Source organism: Lissotriton vulgaris, chromosome 6, assembly GCF_964263255.1.
Source record: "Lissotriton vulgaris chromosome 6, aLisVul1.2, whole genome shotgun sequence".
In the NCBI taxonomy this organism is placed as follows: domain Eukaryota; kingdom Metazoa; phylum Chordata; class Amphibia; order Caudata; family Salamandridae; genus Lissotriton; species Lissotriton vulgaris.
In genome coordinates, this window is record NC_141694.1 from 87,842,506 (window position 1) to 87,857,171 (window position 14,666).

Genomic DNA, 14,666 nt, shown 5'->3' on the forward strand with positions numbered 1-14,666 from the left:
CAAATGCCTCTCCCCAACACTAACTTGTAGCTTGTCTGTTCCTCTATTTTCCTTCTTTTCTTCTCCCGAAAGAAAGAGAGAATAAAAAGTTTCAATCAGGCGCTGCTACAACGACTCCACAGCGTCCGCCATATTTCCCTCTCCCCTGCGGCAGCCCACAATGCCACAGTGCAGCGACCTGCACCTTCCAACCGCATAACTCTATGGCCATGTTGGGGATCCTACCTGCCATTCCATATCTACCACCGTGGCTGAGAACGAACTATGGGACTAGATGCCGGCTGTGCGCAATAGGAGTCGAAGACTTAGAACATTTACTATGCACTTGCTCGAGGCTGAACGAGGAGAGAGCAGCCCTGTTAAAAACAGCCTTTAACGAACTAAGTATCCGCTCACGCAGACAAGCAGTTCTTGCTTGTTTTGATCCTGGTCTTCCACCGCTAAATGGGAAGCTGGTGAAATTTCTGATACTAGCAGAACGAAAATTACAATGCCAGGCAGTCGGCTAAAGAGGAAATTTCGGGCTGTGACCAGCTGCTATGAACAATTTGCCACTCACGTTTATTGATTTTAGTAATGTTACTTTAAAAAAAAAAATTCTCGCTTTTACATTTTCCTTTTTAATTCTACTTGTGGAGATTGTTTTAATGTATTTTTTTGTAATGGTTTTAATTAACCTAAACAATAAAAGTTACTTACTTACTATGGCCATGTCAATTTAGAATGAGAAGTTGGGATAGCGCCAGAAACACTGATTAAACCACTGGCTGAATGATGGAACATAGACATAGAAAAAGCACTATCATATTATTGGAAGGTGCATAGTAAAGTAGCGTTACATTGGCGGCTGCTTCAATTTGAAAATATTCTTCTTGATATTAACTTCTCCACAATTTACCGTCAGACATATCTAAAGGGTTATGCTGCTGTTGAGATCTGAAGTTGGCGTTGTTTATCTAAAACGGTATATTTCATTTGGAACTATTTACCTCTGCCAATATCCCATGGCGTTCACGAATGTAAGCTCTGAAATACTTTATGCTATGATATGCCATATGTTGTATTGTAGTTGTGACCTAAACAAATGAAACTGGTTTACAAAAAAAAACCTCGAAACAAGGCTTATGCGACACTCATCACGCTGTGGCAGCTGTCCTGCATCTGCAAACTCTACACCTACTCCTTTAATGCGCTATCGACCTGGTTCGAAGCAACCAAATTGGCGGCTGCCTGTCTCCACTGCCACGCATGGTCGGTCCTGTTTAGTGACCGAGGCCTAGTGCACCATTCACCGAGGAATCCTAAACTTAGGCTGGTCTGCGGTGAGATATTTTCTGCTCAAACTAGCCTACCACAAAATTTTGCAGTCTCAAAATTGTATAGAGACTTCTGTCAGGGAATGTTAGATGTCAAGCCTCAGACGTGAGTGAGGGCCTCAAGTGGCCTGCATGGTTGACATGCACAAGGAAATGTATGGACTTGTCAGAAGGACTGGCATGCAGGCTGTGTGGACTGTATATGAGGATTTAGGTAGTGTGAAAGGAGGAGAGAAATTGAAGGAGTCTTTGTAAGCTGGAGTGTAAAGATCAGCGTTATAAAACAATGGAAAAGAAATTGCAACAGTGCGATGTGATCTCAGCATGATGGTTGCAGAATCAAATGTAGAGTTTTTGAGAATTTATTAACAGCAGCCAACATTTGAAACTCTGGAGCCAGGCAGTGAAGGTGAGCAGCGATCTAAAAACTGCTACTGAAGGGTTCCTCACACCACTGGGACCCATAGGGATGAGCCCGCTGGTTACTTACTTCAAATTACCACTCAGAGTGGTCAAAAGGAAGTGCTACAAATTCAGAAGCTGATGTAGTGCACAGTGCCCCATGACACATCTCTGGTGCCTGGGCTCCAGACACGACTGGAAGTTGTGTGATAAATGTGCCCCGACGCCCCCAAAGGCAGTTGGAAGGGTGAAACATAGCGGACCACAAGAAGAGTTTGAAGAAGAAGTTCCACCCTGGGTTTGGAGACCTCTTGTTCTCAAAAAATTTATTTGCATATTTTTATCCCAAATGTTTCCACCCCCTTCTAAGTCTCTTGTATACAACTTGTTAATCCTGTAAAGCGCTCCGATACCCTAACGGGTCAAGTTTACGCTCTATAAAACACAAATAAATAAGAAGTGGTTCTCCTCCTGTTCCAAGCCATGTGGTCTCTTCCTCTCCAGATCACAGGGCCAATCTTGTGCCAAATGCCGATCCCACTCGAGGTCATCCGTTAAGTCAGTATCCAAAGCACACCACCAGCACAAGACGACCAAGCGGGCTTCATCCCCCATTTGCCACTCTAAGTCAGACGCGAGAAGCTGCAAAGTCGTCATTCTAAAGGCTCTTCTCCCAGGTGTCCTCTAGGTCTTTGCTGAGGCTGACCTCGGGCCCCGAATTTCCAGGGCAATTGTTGACGCAGATTGAGGTATCAAAGAGGCCATGGTTCAAATTTTCAAGACCCTGCCTCCTCACTCTGAAGCTCCTTCAGGCTTCATGGAGCTTCAGTCTCACTTCCGCTTCCCTCCCCGGTGACGGCTTACCCTGCTTGGTATTAGTCCAGACCTCTACCCTTGTCCCAAGGTCCATGCTGGTCCTGTGGGTGCTGATACAGGTTCTGAAGGCTCCTGTGCCGGACCTGATCCCAAAGCCAGTTTCTGACCTAGAGCAAACACTAAGGCGCAATCAACCAGAGTAGGCCGGCCTCTTCTAAATCTTTATTGCCCTTCAATCAGGCTCCTTCATATGCTTTAATAGCTTTGTGGGTGAAGTCATGTTCAGTCAACCTGTGGCCAGGTGATACAGGCCTGCTCCTGATGATCCATTGTTCCTCATCCAATGCGAACTACGAAAAGTCTTGTGGTGCAGGCTTCAGCGAGAAAAGTTGGCCCAAATGCTCTTCCTTCTGTAACACCAGACAGGGCATCGAAGCGCATTACCCATTCTGAAGTTATTCCCTTCAGGTAGCCTAGCCATACAATCATTAAATATGGTCTGTCTCTTGGGCCTCTACACACGTGAGTTGTGGACATGGCCAGTGAGATCTTGCTTTGCCCAGACAAGCCAAGAACGGGCAGGATGTACCCACGTGCGTTTTATGTGCTGGCCTTGTCACTACAGACGATGTGGGTCACTCCCTGGGCATCAGCGTAGTGCTCAGATGACATGCCTGGATGCATGCAAATGGAATGTCAGGGGATGTGCAGATGTCCCTGATGGGCTTGCCCATTTGACATACCCTTTGACAACTCTAGACTTTATGGGCAAAAGGCTGACTCTACGCTAGAGAGATTTAAAGACAGCCATGGTAGGGTCCGCTCCCTAGGCTTGCTTTGGCCTACCTCCTAATCCCACCAGCAGTACAGGAAATGTAGGGGCTGTTTATGGGGCCTGGAATATCATCAGCTGCAGCCCTTGCAGGTAGGAGATCAACCACTTTAGCCCTTTTGCGATTCTAGGGCACGGTTAGGTTACTGCTTACCATCTTTTCTTACCTCTAGCGCCATGAAACCTCTGGGTGCCCGTGCGCTTTACAAATCTCGAATAACATAACATAACATAGGGGTCGTGGTATTGGCTGAAGCCACACGCACCAACAAGGATGTCCATCCTCTACCTTCTCTGCTATTCTCTGGGATCTGGCTGATTTGTTTTTATCCTTTACTTCCACTTTCCTTTCCTCGCCCTGTTCTGCATCACGCCAGGGACCACCCTCAGTTAATATTATATCCAGGCCTTATCCACGTTGCTCAAAACCAGCTAACCGTACATCCCAAATGCATGCCATCGAGTACTTTCTGATGCCTTTGATCTCCTCCCTTATTAATGCTCTACTCTTAGCCCTTTTGCAGAGAGATCTGTTTTCTAATGCTGATGCTTTCCCCGTCTTCCAGTGTAGGCTATGCATATTTTAGCTAAGATAAAAGTCAAATCTATTCATCTGTTGCTCGCGCTCTTCGCTCTGGGCTTGGGAAATAATCCCAAAATGCATACCTCTGAACACTGGATTACCCTGTCTCGCGTTGCCCTTCCAATGTCTCCAACCACTATCTTCCCAAATAATACCAAGGTGCAGAAGTGTTCAGAGACCTAGAATACGACAGAAAGACCTATAACACTAAATAAAAATACAATATATATACATGGACTAATGGTGAACAGAGAAATAGGAGCACACCATTTAGCATAAGCCAAGGCCTGTAACGTATTATGGCAAATAGGAACACCATCTATGGGAGATGGGGTGAGTCCTCCGTGTTAAAGGAGCTTGTTGGATGGTAAGAGTTGTACTTCGGTTTTTTGAAGATGGATGTGAATGGGTTGCATCTGATTTCAGAAGGGATACCGTTCTACATTTGTGGCGCAGTTCTGATGAGGGGTCGGAGTAGTTTAAAAAAAAAATATTTTTGAAGGGTAAAGAACTAGTGCTTCTGGGGGGACAGTCACCACCAAATAGGGCCAGTTTGTGGGTCAGGTAGCAGGGTGTATTGTGGTGTAATGCTTTGTAGGCCTTACAAGTCATTTTGAGCTGGATCCTGGCCTCGAAGGGTTGCCATTTCAGTGATGGAAGGTCTGGGTGATATCATCACTTTTGCTTTGACCACGTGATGAGCTTGCTGCAGCATTCAGTGTGGCCTTCAGTGGTGCAGGTGAGGTTTTCGAGAGGCTCATTGTGCAATCCAATTTTGATAGCTCAAGTGCATGCGCCGCACTTGTGAGTCTGCTGCGGAGAGGAAAGGTTTTAGTTTCCTAAGAATATGCAACTGATTTTAGCTCCTCTAGTGATAGTGCTGATGTGTTTTTGCATGGATAGGTATTTGTCCAAGGGTATAACTAGGGATTTGACAGAGTCAGTGATGTGTGGGGTGTAGTCAGCATATATATGGTAGGAGATGCGGGAAAGTTTGAGGATTTCAGTTAGGGGCTCCATCTTAAGGTTAAACAGTGTCTGGGAGAGAATAGAGCATTAGGGTACGCCAAGTGACATTGGAGATGGATTGGAAAGAGTGTGATTGATTAGAATGTACTGGGATCTGTTGCTTAGAAAGGAGGAGAACCAATTCAGCATGGTGCCGCTGAGGCCCATCCTGTGTTCTAGAAGGATTAGAAAGGTAGCATTGTTGATGGTATCAAAGGCCTCTGACAGGTCCAATAGGATCATGAGCCAAGATTCATTCTGGTCGAGTGAGCGTAGGACATCGTCGACGATGTGGACAATAGCCGCTTTGATGCTATGACCCGATCGGAAGCCAGATTGACAATGGTCGAGGAGTTGGAATTGGTCGATGTTGTTGTGAAGCTGTTAAGTGCACACTTTTTTCCAAGAGTTTGGCCAAAGTTTGGATGTTGGAGATGGGGCAGTATGGCAGTAACTGTTAGGGTCGGCTTGAACAACATTTTTTTTTTTGGATAGATGTGACCTGCCCACTTTTTAGGCAGTGAGGTATGTTGCCTTTGGTGAGCGAGGCATTGTTTGACCTAGTCCACAGTGGGAGTAAGAGGTGGATGGACTCATTCAGGAGTTTGGAGGGGAGGGTATCTTTGAAGTGGTTGGAGTATTTCAAGAAGGTCAATAGATTTAGGATGCCATTTTTGAATGAGATGGGGTAATTTTTCAGACAAGAGTGATGATCCATTGGGAAGTGGTGTGGGGTCGGCGGGGGGAGTTCCTGCAGAAGAAGTTTAATAGCAATCTTGATATCAATAGAGATTTGCATGGTCTTCTCATCAAAAAAGGAGGTAAAGGTTTCGTTTCGCAATTGGGTTCTAATGTGTTGTCGGTTTAAGAGGGATCACTTTTGCGGGTCGATTGTGAGGTGGTGTGTTGGATGTTAGTAAATGTAAATTGTTAATTGATACTTGTATAGCGCACTACTCACCCGCAAGGGTCTCAAGGCGCTTGTACGAATACCGCTGTGGAACCCATCCTGGCTTTCCCTGTGAGGCGTCCACTCCTGGGCACTCCCAAGGTGGAGGCCAGGCATCCTTAGCGTTGTGGGGGCCGTTGTGGAGATTAAGCAAGCTATTGCCCAGAGTTGCAGAGTGGGACTCCATGATTGGAAGAGGCACTGAGGCGAGAATTATCAGGTCCGTGGAATTTTTTAGCCCAAGACCCGCCGAGGCGGGGAATTGAACCCTGGTCCCGGGCTAGACCTCTGCATCAGGGTCTACCGCTCCAACCATTGAGCCACACTTCTCCAGTAGTGTCTGTGAATAGGTGGGTGGCCATCCAGGGGGAGTGGTGGGAATGGTGGACTGGTAGAATGGTAGGAGATAGGTGGTTATTATAAGGGGAGGAGTCAGAGGAGAGTAGCAGAAGGGTGATCTGTCCCCGTCTTGCGTCGCCCCAGAGTGTCAGCCACCCTCTTACCAAATAATCCCATGGTGCTTACCTCTGATGAACATGGGATGTCCTTGTCTCGCGTCACCCCAGAGTGCCCAACCACCTTGGCATTATTTGGTAACAGGGTGATTGACACTCTGGGGCGATGCAAGACATCCCTGTCTCGCGTCACCCCCAGAGTGCCCAACTGCCCTCTTACCAGATAATCCAAAGGTGCACACCTCTGCAACATGGTACGTCCATTCTTGCGTCACCCCAGATTGTCAACCGCCCTCATCCCTTTGTCAATAGTCCCCTTAAAGCTTTTCTTGTGGTTAGCGCCAAGGAGTCTAAAAACATAAGTGGAGTAAAACGACATATAATTCGCTTTCATAAATGTTCGTGTGTAACCCAAAACACAACGGGAAAAGGAAATCCAGCCCGTTAAAAAAGCTCCACACCCACATTATATTTTATGACAATCCAGTTGAGCTGGATATTAGAAAAATTGCAGGAAGCAGCAGATTGTGGCGTATGGTGGGTTGTGTAGTAATAGCCAAAATGTGATATTTGCTGCTATAATTGTGCAGTCCCTTCTGACTGGACGATAAGGTGTTGTATGTCTACCTCTGTTGCTTTGAGCGGTTTGGCTGTTTTGCAGTGGTGACTTATTGGTTCATTCGAGAGGTTAGTCTTATAGAATAGGGACTTGCCCTTTCTCGGATGGGCCACTGATCATTAAAGAAATTGTGTAAATAGAAGGAGTTGTTATGTCTCTTGACATGTGAAGCTGAATCCGCAAATGCGTCTCGGTTTTTCCTTCATCAGCTGTTTTCTGCTCTTGCTTTTAGGGAATCGAAGTGAGTGAACGTCCACTTCTGCTGACCTGCCCCTGGTAAGTTTTTCTGATGCAATGGAAGACTCCTACTGCCTACTCCAGTTAGATAATTAACTTCAGTGTCTTTCCGTTTCATTCTATGTAAACCGTGTGTCTGTATTGCAGTTAATAATACCGTCTCCAGAGTATTTCTGTGCTGTTGAAAACTGCCCAGGAACTTTTAGTATACTTCGTAAAACAAGCAGATAAAATAGATGTACATGCACTATTTTAATATAATTTGAAGTCTTCTCTTTGTATATTCAGAACTGATTTGTATAAACACTATGTATTCCTGTCCTAATCGCTGGACACACATACAAGTCTGAGACTCTGAAGTCCTGAAGAAGTCCTGAAGAAGTCTGAACATCTGTTTGAAACATGTTGATGGCTTAAGGCCAAGACAGTATATTATTTACCTGTGACTGCCTTATTTAAAGCTCGTTGGTGATAACTGAATATGAAATATTTGTCAAACGTGTCACAAGTTGACCATTAATACCCATTTTAGGAATGTTTTAGGTTGAAGTGTGGTGAAATATTACTACTTGCCTAATTTTCTATTTTGACTCTGTAGCTGGTTACTAAATGTTTATTAACACCTATTTTCAAGTCTGCTTATTTACATCTATAGTGGTCTATGAAGCCCAAGCGCACACTTCAGACTCCCTCACTTTTGGGTGAAGCCAGTTCAGTGAGCACTGTTTGAACCTTACTCAAACCTTCCAACTTTTACTGCTTTGTGAACAGACACCCATGGACGTTCATACGATAACGAATAGTTTTCAGATGAGTGAATTCCACATTTACTCGAAGGCTGCTGGAGTTTTGTTGCTTGCATCTGGATGGCCTATCCGAGTGAGACTGTACATGCACCTTGCAAGGGTTTGAAGAGTCAGAAGGCCTTCTCCCTCCCCGGATGCGACGGGCAGACACAGAAGCTGCGGGCCATGGCTTGCTGCCAGCAGACGTGCGACGGGCAGACACAGAAGCTGCAGGCTTGGGCTGGCTGACAGCAGACGTGCGACGGGCAGACACAGAAGCTGCTAGCCATGGCTTGCTGCCAGCAGACGTGCGACAGACAGACACAGAAGCTGCGGGCCTGAGCTGGCTGACAGCAGACGTGTGACGGGCAGACACAGAAGCTGCGAGCCTGAGCTGGCTGACAGCAGACGTGCGACGGGCAGACACAGAAGCTGCGAGCCTGAGCTGGCTGACAGCAGACGTGCGACGGGCAGACACAGAAGCTGCGGGCCTGAGCTGGCTGACAGCAGACGTGCGACGGGCAGACACAGAAGCTGCGGGCCTGAGCTGGCTGACAGCAGACGTGCGACGGGCAGACACAGAAGCTGCGGGCCTGGGCTGGCTGACAGCAGACGTGCGACGGGCAGACACAGAAGCTGCGGGCCTGGGCTGGCTGACAGCAGACGGACAGACACAGAAGCTGCTGGCCATGGCTTGCTGCCAGCAGACGTGCGACAGGCAGACACAGAAGCTGCTAGCCATGGCTTGCTGGCAGCAGACGTGTGACGGCCAGACACAGAAGCTGTTGACCAGGGCTGGCCGCTGGCAGCAGATGTGTGACGGCCAGACACAGAAGCTGTTGACCAGCGCTGGCCGCTGGCAGCAGATGTGTGACGGCCAGACACAGAAGCTGTTGACCAGGGCTGGCCGCTGGCAGAAGACGTGCGACGGGCAGACACTGAAGCTGCGGGCCTGAGCTGGCTGACAGCAGACGTGCGGCAGGCAGACACAGAAGCTGCCGGCCTGGGCTGGCTGACAGCAGACGTGCGACGGGCAGACACAGAAGCTGCGGGCCTGGGCTGGCTGACAGCAGACGGACAGACACAGAAGCTGCTGGCCATGGCTTGCTGCCAGCAGACGTGCGACGGGCAGACACAGAAGCTGCTAGCTATGGCTTGCTGGCAGCAGACGTGTGACGGCCAGACACAGAAGCTGTTGACCAGGGCTGGCCGCTGGCAGCAGATGTGTGACGGCCAGACACAGAAGCTGTTGACCAGCGCTGGCCGCTGGCAGCAGATGTGTGACGGCCAGACACAGAAGCTGTTGACCAGGGCTGGCCGCTGGCAGAAGACGTGCGACGGGCAGACACTGAAGCTGCGGGCCTGAGCTGGCTGACAGCAGACGTGCGGCAGGCAGACACAGAAGCTGCCGGCCTGGGCTGGCTGACAGCAGACGTGCGACAGGCAGACACAGAAGCTGCGGGCTTGGGCTGGCTGACAGCAGATGTGCGACGGGCAGACACAGAAGCTGCGGGCCTGGGCTGGCTGAGAGCAGACGTGCAACAGGCAGTCACAGAAGCTGCTAGCCATGGCTTGCTGCCAGCAGACATTCGACTGGCAGACACAGAAGCTGCGTGCCTGGGCTGGCTGACAGCAGACGTTCGACGGGCAGACACAGAAGCTGCGAGCCTGGGCTGGCTGACAGACTTGTGACGGCCAGACACAGAAGCTGTTGACCAGGGCTGACCGCTGGCAGCAGACGTGCGACGGGCAGACACAGAAGCTGCGAGCCTGGGCTGGCTGACAGCAGACGTGCGACGGGCAGACACAGAAGCTGCGAGCCTGGGCTGGCTGACAGCAGACGGGCGATGGGCAGACACAGAAGCTGCGTGCCTGGGCTGGCTGACAGCAGATGTGTGACAGGCAGACACAGAAGCTGCTAGCCATGATGTGCTGGCAGCAGACGTGCGACGGGCAGACACAGAAGCTCCGGGCCTGAGCTGGCTGACGGCAGACGTGCGATGGGCAGACACAGAAGCTGCGGGCCTGAGCTGGCTGACAGCAGACGTGCGACGGGCAGACACAGAAGCTGCGGGCCTGGGCTGGCTGACAGCAGACGGGCAGACACAGAAGCTGCTGGCCAGGGCTAGCTAACAGCAAACGTACGACGGACAGACACAGAAGCTGCTTGCCAGGGCTGACATTTTACGTTCAGTGCCCGGCCATTCTTGTTATTACTGCCCCTGCTCCTGATTGCTTTCTTCGCCCTGTCTGTTGGAGGGGATTGGAAGCTTCATGTTCTTTCACTGTGCCTGCCAGAGTGGCTTGATCTTTTCCTTGTACTTCCCGTGCCTGGCAACCTGGTCGGTGCAGTTCATGGAAAGTAGGTTCCAAACAGTGGATTTCAGGTGGGTTTTGTTAGTGGCCTGGGGGAGCCACTGCCAGGCCCGACCCAGCCGTCTCTTCATAGGAACTACCCAGGGCTGAAAGTGCGAGCGCTCACTAGGAGCTGTGCATTGCGGTAGTGGAAGTGTGTGTGCTTACTGTGAGCTGTGCGTCGGAAGTGTGTCTGTTCTGTGTGTCGGTGGAACTGTGTGTTCTTGCTAGGAGCTGTGCATGCACTCACTAGGAGCTGTGCATGCGCTCACTAGGAGCTGTGCATGCGCTCACTAGGAGCTGTGCATGCGCTCACTAGGAGCTGTGCATGCGCTCACTAGGAGATGTGCACGCACTCACTAGGAGCTGTGCGTTGCTGGAACTGTGTGCTCAGTATGAGCTGTGCGTGGAAGTGTGTGCGCTCACTAGGAGCTGTGCCTGTTTCCTAGCAGCTGTACGTGGAAGTGCTTGCGCTCACAAGGAGCTGTGCATGGAAGTGTGTGCTCTCAATAGGAGCTGTACGTTGGTGGAAGTATGTGTGCTCAATAGGAGTTGTGCATTGGGTGAAGTGTGCGCTCAATATAAGCTATGAGCTGTGCGTCGGTGGTTGTGTGTGCACGCACTACGAGCTGTGTGTGCGCACTAGGAGCTGTGCATTGAAGTGTTATTAGGAGGTGCGAGCTGTGCGTTGGTGGAAGTGTGTGCACTCACTAGGAGCTGTGTGTGCACACTACGAGCTGTGCGTCAATATAACTGTGCTCACAAGGGGCAGTGTGTCGGTAGTGTATGCACTCACTAGGAACTGTGCATCAATGGATGTGTCACTGTGACTAGGAGCTGTGAGCTGTGCATTGCTGGAAACGTGCGCTCACTAGGAGCTGTGCGGTGGTGGAAGTGTGTATGCTCACTAGGAGCTGCATGTAGAAGTGTGTGCGCTCACTAGGAGATGTGCGCACGCACTAGGAGCTGTGCGTCGGAAGTGTCACTGTGAGCTGTGCGTGTGGGCTCACTAGGAGCAGTGCGTCGGTGGTAGTTTGTTCACTCACTAGGAGCTGTGCGTCGGTGGAAGTGTCACTAGGAGCTGAGTTGTGCGTTGCTGGCAGCGTGTGCTCTTACTAGGATCTGTGCGTGGAAGTGTGTGCGATCACGAGTGGTGAGCATCGGTGGAAGTGTCACTAGGAGCTGTGCATTGGTGGAAGCGTACGCACTCACTAGGAGCTGGACGTGTGTGGAAGTGTCACTAGGAGCTGCACGTTGGTGGAAGCCTGTGCGCTCACTAGGAGCTGGCAGCTGTGCATTGGTGGAAGTGTTTGCTCTCATTAGGAGCTGTGCGTGGAAGTGTGTGTGCTCGCTAGGAACTGTGCATTGATGGAAGTGTCACTAGGAGCTGGGCATCGGTGGAAGTGTCATTAGGAGCTGTGCGTTGGTGAAAGTGTGTGCTGTCACTAGGAGCCGTGCGTGGAAGTGTGTGTGTTCACTAGGAGCTGTGCATCAGTGGAAGTGTCACTAGGAGCTGTGAGCTGTGTGTTGGTGGAAGTGTGTACTGTGACTGCTGTCACTATGAGCTGTGCGTGGAAGTGTGTGTGCGCGCTCAACTAGGAGCTGTGCGTCAGAAGTATCACTAGGGTCTGGGAGCCCATGGATCTCACTCACGCTTCACAGGACTGGGCAACACTTGGGATGATGTACGCAAAATGAAATATAGCTAAATTATGGGGGGTCACAATCCACTCCACGACTGGTGTAAAGATATGGATGGGGCCATGGTGGCAGAGAAGGCGGCATTTGTATGCCACGGCTGCCCCAAGAAGTGGGAGAGAATATGGGGAGCCAGGAACACGTATAGGGGGAATACCTGTACTCCGCCTCGGACCGTGTCGAATACAGTTTCTGACTGAGGGTGGTGGGCGGAAGGAGGCTGCGCGCAACGGTCTACCACATATACTCTTTTGAATATAATGTTATGTGTTTAATAATATGAGAAGAGACGTGAAATGTTTAACGTACTGCAACTTGCAGCTGCTTGAAATTGTGCCCTTTTATCAATAAAGAGTTAAAAAAGTGTCACTAGGAGCTGTGTGTTGGTGGAAGTGTTTGCTCTCACTAGGAGCTGTGCTTGGAAGTGTGTGCGCTCACTAGGAGCTGTGCGTCAGAAGTGTCACTAGGAGCTGTGCATTGTTGGAAGCGTGTGTGCTCACTAGGAGCTGGGAGCTGTGCGTTGGTGGAAGTGTTTGCGCTCACTAGGAGCTGTGCATCGGTGGAAGAGTCTCTAGGAGCTGTGCATCGGTGGAAGTGTCACTAGGAGCTGTGCGCGGAAGTGTGTGTGCTCACTAGGAGCTGTGCATCGGTGGAAGTGTCACTAGGAGCTGTGCGTTGGTGGACGTGTGTGCGCTCACTAGGAGCTGTGAACTGTGTGTTGGTGGAAGTGTCACTAGGAGTTGTGAGCTGTGCGTTGGTGCAAGTGTGTGCGCTCACTAAATGCTGTTCATCGGTGGAAGTGTCTCTAGGAGCTGTAAACTGTGCGTGGAAGTGTGTGTGCTCAGTAGGAGCTGTGCATCGGTGGAAGTGTCGCTAGGAGCTGTGCGTTGGTGGATGTGTGCGCGCTCACTAGGAGCTTGGAGCTTTGTGTTGGTGGAAGTGTCACTAGGAGCTGTGCATTGGTGGAAGTGTGTGCTGTCACTAAGAGCTGTGCCTGCAAGTGTGTGTGCTCACTAGGAGCTGTGCATCGGTGGATGTGTCACCAGGAGCTGTGCGTTGGTGGACGTGTGTGCGCTCACTAGGAGCTGTGAACTGTGTGTTGGCGGAAGTGTCACTAGGAGCTGTGTGTTGGTGGAAGTGTGCGCGCTCACTAAATGCTGTGCATCGGCGGAAGTGTCACTAGGAGCTGTGTGCGAAAGTGTGTGCGCTCACCCCACCACTCCCCTAGTCTGCGACCAAGAGCCTCTCTTTACTCCTAACATGGCCCCCCTCAAGGAAGGTACTATCTATCCCTCTCTCCTCCCCCCCCCCCACCCCCCCCTTTCCCCCAACCGATCACCTAGTCTGAGTTCTTAGCCCCAGAGCCCCTTTTTAGGTCTCACCTATGCAGCACGCATGCGCTGCATAGGAGGAGACCTCTTGGAATAGATTTGCTTTTTCACCCAAAAACGGGAATGCATTGCATAGCTTTCAATGGCAATTGGCAATTGGCAATTTCTCTATACCAAGATTTAAGCTGGCAAGGATGGGGGGACGTTCCTTCTCCTATCTTGGTCCCAAATATTGGAATGCCCTGCCCACTGCCCTTAAATTAGAGACCAGTCTTCTTCGTTTTCGCAGAGCACTGAAAACGCTGCTGTTCACATAAGTAGTTGGTACCTGCATGCTGGCTATCTGATATCTTCTTCTCCAGTCTGTCCCTAGCGCCGGGAAACCCACTGTGGGTAGCTGTGCGCGGTAAAAGTTTAAATAAATAAATAGCGCTCGCACGTTTGACGATTCCCTTGCGGAAGCGAGCTTTGGCAACACCTGTTTGTAAATAACTTGCAAGCAGATGGTGCCCCTGCTCCCTCCAGCAAGAGAAATGCTGTGTGTGCTCTCGGCCGCACTCCCCCTGCCCCCCCACCTCCCACCCCCTCCACTCGCTCATTACGTTAGTGCTGGCAGCCCTGCATGGTGCTCCTGTCGCCGCCTCGTGCTCACACGTCATCTGTAGGGAAATTACCTCAGCTGCTGCTCCATCGTTGCTTATATGCCTTCATTTTCCGACCAATTTGAAACTAAGGCTTTGTTTACGCATACCCTGTTAAAGCGGTAATTAGATGCTATCTGGGAATGTGTGATCATATCCATAAGAGGCCGCATCTCGTTTTTTTGAGGAGCGGTCTGAAGGTTTTTAGGGGCAGAGGGAAGAAATGCCTCTTGTGCAGTTCTCGGGCTGAACTCCCGCCTGCATTGCATTTTTTTGTTGGTGGTTTTTTTTAGGACTTGCGTTGGCTTCAAAGTAAATTCTGAAATGAAGAGCAAGTTCTGAACAATGCAACAAAGGCTAAGTCTGCGAGTGAACATCGTGAGTGCACAGTGCCCTCTTGCGGCCTTCGGTGTATGTGCCTTTAAAGGGTGATCCATCTACATTCCGTGACGCTTGATAAATCAAAGCGCATTGGACAGCAGTCTACGGGGGGTATGAAGGGGATGCTTAGCTCTTGAAAAACAAACAACAGCCCATTTAAAGTAAGGAATTACCTCTTAGGTGGTGGCAGGTTAAAAGGGTATATTAAGACCCCGGGTGGAGAGTATGACATGGCAAACTTACTTGGATTTTGTGTGA

General features: G+C 50.1%; 1 protein-coding gene across 3 annotated transcripts in view; it reads left to right on the top strand.

Moving 5' to 3' along the window:
• Positions 1-14,666, top strand: part of TJAP1 (tight junction associated protein 1) — a 470,521-nt gene that overhangs the window by 271,943 nt on the left and 183,912 nt on the right. For all 3 annotated transcript variants that reach the window (XM_086926000.1, XM_086926002.1, XM_086926001.1), the window contains one exon: positions 7,213-7,256. The gene's annotated coding sequence lies outside the window, so the exon portion shown is untranslated. The remainder of the gene's footprint in view (positions 1-7,212; positions 7,257-14,666) is intronic.